The following is a 7,748-nucleotide window of genomic DNA, read 5'->3' as shown; positions in this document are numbered from 1 at the left end:
TGTTATTAAAAATGATGATTAAAAACTAAGCATTGCAGTTTACCTTAAATATTGCCTGGGGCAATTTTTTTTTCATATTCTTGATAAAGAAGCTGAAGCCAATATAGAAAATAAATTACCCTCAAAAGCCAGAGCTGTTTAGTGGCAGGGTTGAAAAATCCAAGCATTTTAAGTTCCTTTATTTATTTTGCTGTCACTGATGCTAAAACAAAGACAATGAATCACAGATATTGTGGCTTCTTAGCAAATTTCCCTCTCCATCTCACTGTTTCCCAAAGGTGCTTCAAATAACTCACTAATGATAGCAAATTGTTGAGAAGCACACGCATTCAAAGTTAAAGTCATGGAAGGCTGTCTATTCACTCTATGAGTGCAAAATGGTTCTTAGAAACTCATAGACTAAGGCTTGAGAAAAGTGTAGCCAATCAGGACTTAGAGAGTAGGAACACACATTGCTCCTTCTCGGCCTCTTATGGTCAACTGTCAGTCACCTTCAAAGGACACGTCCCATGGACCTGAACTTGAACTTCAAAAGAACTAGGCTTGAATCACAGCAATTCTGTTTACTGATCATTAATCTTGATGGTCTCATAGGAAACCAATTCACTGAAATGAATTTTATTTTAGTCATTTTTTTACTTTCATAAAGTGAGGGCAATGATATATATGTCGAAGGACTGTGCTGAGCATCACACGTGGCAAATGCAACCGAGATGGTTTGGTCGTTGGTTTGCTGGATAAATGAAAGAGTGCACTATCATGACTTGCTAATATGCTACACAGCACGGAGAAGGCAGGTGGTCAAGGAGAAAGAAGCAGCAGAAGAAAGGACTGCATGTCGAGTACATGCATTTTAGTTCACTAGGCAAAAAAATTTACTTCGGGTAATATAATCATGCATTCACATTGAGAAAATGATCTGTAAACTTGAGTAAGTTTTAAATGAAACAAATCTAAAAGCAAACCTATTCTGATGGAGAATGGCTAGAAGCCCCCATAGAGTTCACCTTAAACTTTAACAACTCTAAAAATTAGCAGAACGAAAGCAAAAGAGGGATGGAAAGGAGAGAAGGAGAAAGGAAAGAAAAAAGGAAAGGAGGAAGAGAGGAAGAAAGGAGAGAAAAGAAAAAATATACTGGGAAACAGAAAGGAAGGGAGGGAACATCTGATGAACATTCAGGAGGCTTCCTGGTAGCTGAAGGCAACTCTGTGATTGCCAGGCTACTTAAACCCTAAGTACCTAGTCAAAGAGGCTGCGAATTAACACTGTTGTAATTACTAAAGGGAAAAAATTACACAGTCTACACTTTCCCGAAGGGTGTTTTTCCTGTTACTTATTCTTTGTGCCAAAATATCCAACAACAGGTAGAGCTTAGCACTCTGGCAATCACTGTTACAATGTTTGAATAAAAGCTTGTTCAATTGTGAATGGCTTGGGAGGGAGAAAGTGTAACACAGACACACACCCACAACTAAAACTCATTTCCTGTTGTTTTAGAGGAAATTAGACAACTTATTCACGGTGCTATTTCTGTATTCTTTTTCTTTCTTTCTTAAATCAATTAACCTCAATTAAAAGACTATGTCCTCGATGCAATTTCTTTCATCTCAGTTACTCATCTATATTCTATTACAATCTTAGGAAGGTTTGAAGCATTTCTTCTTCATTTTGGGAATATCACTTCAGTCTATTCAGTTCTGCATCAACACAGGTTATTTGACCCAATCAATTCACTTAATTCTTGAGCTTCACTTACCTCATTTACTCATGTATCAAGTTCCTGATATATAATGATTCTCTAAGCATATGCTATGTTCAGCTTTTTTTCAGTGAAGCCACATAAGTCTAAAATTCATAGGAAGTTGTGCTCAGGTAAGTGTATCAATTACCTTTGATCATGACTTCTTTAAGTGAACTTAATGCTAAAAGTTTTCTGACACTTTTAGGGCACATTTCTTTGATGTTGACAATTATGAGTAGGCTATGAAGGTTGTTAAGCATGTAGGTTTAAAAGTATTATGTAGCCTATTATTGAGGATGCTACAGAATTAAAAAAAGCATCTACGGGACCTTTCAGTTTTAAAAAATAAGAGGAGAGGAAGGTTTAAGATGATAAAAATAATGGTGGGAATATGGTCAATGAGGAGGGGCTACAGTCCATGGGGTCACAAAGTGTCAGACACAACTGAATGACTAAGAGCGTGTGCACACACACACACACACACACACACACACACACACACTCACATCTCATCAGTAAAACAGAAAAAAATAAACTCTTAGTGTAAACTGTTGGCATTCAAATTGGATGTCCAATCTACAGCTACCATGCAGAGAAAAATAAAAGGCAACACAAAATAAATAAACATATCAAAACTGTGACAAAGTTACAAATTAGAATGTGATATTCACAGTCTATCTAGATCCTAGCACATTCTTTCTGTGAAAAGAAGCTACTTTGGGCTGAATCCACTATCTTTACAGACAGGGAGTCTTAATAACGCTGGATTCTTTGCAACTGGAATCTGTATCATTCAACATTTATTCAACAAAACTGTAACAATACCAACTCAATATATCTGTAATACTGTGATAATATTTCTTAAAGGCCCATGAACCAGTTCTTCCCACTTTTTTTTTTCCCCCTCCGATTCCCATGTAGCTGGGCCTATGAATGGCTAAAATCTCCCAGGGACTGCCATCTCTACCTTCTGTATCAATCATAAAAGCCTTTATCCAAAAGCCCCTGTTCTGTGGCCCATTATACTAGAAAGCCAGTCTCAGAGGGATGAGAAGAATAGAGCTGATAGGAAAGAAATGTCTCCTCACAAAAGCACAGGACACAAGACTGATGCATCTGCCAGTCACTCTACAAGCCAGCCCACAGGGAAGCCCTTGCTTACAATGAATACAGTACAGTAACACCCCCTTTGCCAGAAACCTAGCAACCTCCAGAGTATGATGGCAAATATTCATGGCAGAAGAGACTCCTCCAGCTGAATTCTCTAAAATCCATGTTCAAAGGAGGAGTCACTCACTTCTGGTCGCAGCTCAGGAGGAGAATCACTTAGCCCTGGGCCACTCGCCATCATCGCCTCCTCTGCCTGCACGGGGCATCATTCTTAGTTGTTTCTGTTGTTCAGTTGCTAAGCTGTGTCTGACTCTGCAACCCCATGGACTGTAGCACAGCAGGCTTCTCTGTCCTTCGTTATCTCCTGGAGCTTGCTCAAACCCATGTCCATTGAGTCGAGATGCCATCCAACCATCTCATCGTCTGTCGCCCCCTTCTCCTCCTATCTTCAACCTTTCCCAGCATCAAGGTTGTTTCCAATGAATCAGCCTTCCGCATCAGGTGGCTAAAGTATTGGAACTTCAACTTCATTTCTTAGAGTTCCCCTTTAATTCTCCTCCATGCCTCCAGCTACTCATTGTGATGCTCTGTCTAAAATAAGTGACCCTATTGACCCCATGCCTAATACGTCCTTCTAATAGATCTTATTAAACCCCCTACCCAAAGCCATCATCACTCCTTCTTAACTCCTGTCTTTCTTGACCTCTTTCAAAACTTGTATTTACTCAATGTAGCCTTTTTTTCGGAGAAGACAATGGCAACCCACTCTAGTACTCCTGCCTGGAAAATCCCATGGACGGAGGAGCCTGATAGGCTGCAGTCCATGGGGTCGCTAAGAGTCAGACACGAGTGAGGGACTTCACTTTCACATTTCACTTTAACGCACTGGGGAAGGAAATGGCAACCCACTCTAGTGTTCTTGCCTGGAGAATCCCAGGGACAGAGGAGCCTGTCTATGGGGTCACAGAGTCGGACATGACTGAAGCGACTTAGTAGCAGCAGCAGCAGCCTTTTTTTTAGCTAATGATCAGATACAAGAAAACTAATAAACTGATGTAAGTTTAGTTTGCATGCAACTAAGCATATTACTTGCTTTATCTCATCCAGGATACTGTATTTGTTATAAAATCTTCCGTTTTTGTTTTTAATTGGTCAATTTACTTGCCAACCTAGCACCTGTATTTGGGTGGTAAGGACGCCTTCAGATCATGCCAGGTAACAGACCAACCACCTGTTGTGTGGTTTCAGACCCAAATTTAGGTTTACCCAAATTGGGATCCTGATAAAGTTATCTCAAGTCTTTCTCTTAACCTTAGCTTTTAGGATTATAAACAAAGCCAATGGTCAGATTATAGGAACTGAACTGAAAGAATAATTCTGCTTGTTTGTTTCTCCGTATTCTACTTGTAGATGAGTCATCTAATTTTTAATAAAATATTTACTATTTGAGGAATAACCAGTACATGTGTATATTTCAACATTAAGATCTGACATCTGGAGATTACAAGAAGTAATAGTATCAAAATGGAAAGATTTAAAAAATCTTAAGAGAACTGTAGGTTGGAGGTCATTCCTTGCATGCACAGAATCCTTAATTTTTAATATGCCTAAATTTAATTTATTTGTATTTTATGCAGTAATACCTAAAAATAAAACAACAAACTACATATATAACATAAATTACTTTCGGTGGGGGGGGGGGGCATGTCTCATAAATCTGATGCATCACAGAGTAGCTATGATGAAATCACAGTTTTAAATAATCAATGTTTATATGAAAGAAACATAGGCAATGAAGGATATGTTCCAAGCAGATTATGGAATAACATAATGTGCAGGCAACATGAAGGCATTCAGGACTACTAGATTATATTCAATATAAGAAGACCATTCTCACAGGTAAAGTGGAAGCATTAAACCTGAGGATCTCTAAATTTCTACACTATGATTCTCTTAGTTCTAAAAGTACAGCCTTCAAAAATTGATGAAATGGTCAGAATAATAAGATAGACTCTGTGTACAGAGGCAGGAGGAAATAAATGAGAAAGACAGTGAAAGTCCAAAGCATTTCTTACATAGAAATATATATCCTTCTATTACAAGCAGAATAGTTCAAGAATTATTTTCCTAGGGAGATACTGGGGAGTCAACCTTTCGATTTATCAGCTTGTTTTCACGTCTTCATATTGACACGTAGAAGAGAAATCCAGTGCCAATGGAACTAACAAGGAATATAAAGGATTGGAAGCACTTTTTAGAAGTAAAAACATAACAGCTGCTCTGGTTCAGTTTAGCTTCTCACTGGTATTTTTCTGTTATAAGAGCAAATGAGGTGAACAGAAAAAGAAGAAAACGACATGGCATTACTGGAGCCAATCACAAGAAATCCAATCTCTATAAAGATTTGCGTGTATAAACAATTTGACAATTGTTGTGTTTTTATCTTTTTTTCAGATTGTGTCTCATGCCTGGAATACCAAACCCTGTTGATGCCTCAGATGCTTAAAAACCATGAAGAAATTGAATGTTATTCCAGAATTCCTTCTACTAAATCAATACAGCAAAAGAACCTGGTCAAGCAAGACAGGCTCTTGGGGAGGCCCGGCTGCCCTTCAATACCATCCAGATCTACAATTCAGGAAACGCGATAGACATGAGAGTCATTCAAAATTTACAGCCCCTGAATAAGCAGCATGAAAGGATTGCAGAGCGCAAGCAGAGTGATGCACGTCGAACAGAAGAGGCTGGAGTAAAAGGCAGCGGAATTCACAGCAACGGGAGAGCAGAACAGTTGGCTAAGGCTTTTGCTGAAGCAAAACCAAACTAAACAAGGCTCTTTCCATTCTGCGCCTCCTGCCTGTTGGTCCCTAGTCTTTCCTGACCCTCTCTGAAGGCTTGAGGCCACTTGTGGCTATAGTTTGAGGCCCAATGTCTTCTCCTAATTGGTATCTTATCTCATAGTTATCCAGAAATCAATATAACTCTATCTAGATTCTGGAAGTCCAAGTAACTCATTTAAAGACAATGACAAATTTGCTAACAGACCATCTAAAAACAATATCCAATTACATGAGAAGCAGCTTCATGAGGGCCAGTAGTTTACATGTTTTACTTTCACCGGAATTTCCAGCAGCTAAAAGAGTTTGGCGTGTAGCAGGCTTCTCAAATGTTTGAATGATGAAATGAGTCACAGATACAGACTTCAGCTTTGCACAGAATTTCTACTGGGTCCCAGGGAATTGCACACTCTGGTTTTCATCCTGTTCATGTTCAGCTTGAGTTCCTTTCGCCTGGCTTCCCAAAGGATGTCTAAACTCTCTAGCAATTTGTATTCCAATCAAAAATGAGAGCCAAAACCCGCTCCCAGCATACTTCTATCTTCTGAGACAAAATGATTTTTCTCTTTCATCCTCCTTTTTTATAATTCCAAATCCTAAACTTAATTATCTTGTTTTATAAAGGGGCTCATAGGTAGTATGATCCATGTAAAAAAAAAAAAAAAGGACTGATTTATTATTTATTTCAGATACCAATAAAACAAATGGCAGATTTCAGTAATCCCAGGTGTGAAATTGAACTTATAATTATCGACCCCCCCAAAAGCCATAGTTATCAGTGATTATGAGGACCCTTCGGGTTTCCTGGGTGGTGCTAGTGGTAAAGAATTCACATGCCAATGCAGGAGACCCAGGAGACATGGGGTCGATCCCTGGGTTGGGAAGATCTCCTGGAGGAGGGCACAGCAATCCACTCCAGTATTTTTGCCTGAAGAATCTCATGGACAGAGGAGCCTGGCGGGCTGCAGTCCATCGGGTCCCAAAGAGATGGACACTGACGGAAGCAACTTAGAATGCATGAGGACCATCATTACATAATTCATAAATACTTATTAACTAGTATATTATCTTATTCTGAAATGTGAAGAAAGAAGTTTTGTTCCAAAATGTGAACAAAAAGTTTAAATATGCTTTCCTAAATAATATATTTGCATATATAGGATATAAAAGTTTCCCCTAGGGTAGCAGTAACTGTAGATGTGGAAAGTGAAAGATTGCATTAGAATAACTGTGACTTCCTTTCAGCTTTTATGTATAGTTTCCATTGCTCCCACTAGGGACATAAGCCAATGATGCTAAATATTTAGCATCTATAATCCTACATCAGGGGTATTGCCAGTGATGCAACAATAGAAAAGGAAGAGAAACAGAAAAGGACAGAGTGCAGGGAGGAGGAGAGAGAGACAGAGAAAGAGGCAAAGAGAAAAAAGGAAAAACAAGCTCTAATAGCATAGAGAGAAGTTATATCTTAGAACTAAGTGAAGGCCATGCTTTGGAAATGAACAATCAAGGAGAGAATAACAACATATCCATTCATATAAATTTGGTAATATTAACCCATCCAACAACTGCACTCAACAAACACTGATCTCTAAACTTTTCTTAATATTTTTAGTCATTCATAATCATCGATATTTTCTTTTGCAGAATCTCAAACTCATTGATATACATCTTATCATAAATGAAAATTAGAGGGATTATAACATCCTGATATCAAACTCATATAATATGTTTCTGCTTATCATATGAAAATGCATGATTACATTATCGTTATCCTGGGTGAGCATCCTACCTCACTCTTTCCTATCTCTCTATATGTGAATAATCCCTGATAAGTAACTGGTTAGGCAGATGCAGAAACCTGAAGACAGAACCTTTTATGCCTGAACTTCTTATGCCTCAGTTCCGTAAAGGCTAATGTCAACTTCTCATATTCTGCTTCCAGACCTTTCTGCCTGGTCTCCACATCCTTCAGTTCAATCTATTTCAGTTCTGTATTTTCAGCCTTTAGTTTTGAGCAATTTATAAGATCAGCCCTCTTTCTGATGCAGGTTATTAT

This window comes from Capricornis sumatraensis, chromosome 5, assembly GCF_032405125.1.
Source record: "Capricornis sumatraensis isolate serow.1 chromosome 5, serow.2, whole genome shotgun sequence".
NCBI lineage: Eukaryota > Metazoa > Chordata > Mammalia > Artiodactyla > Bovidae > Capricornis > Capricornis sumatraensis.
Note: the sequence above shows the minus strand (reverse complement) of the source record.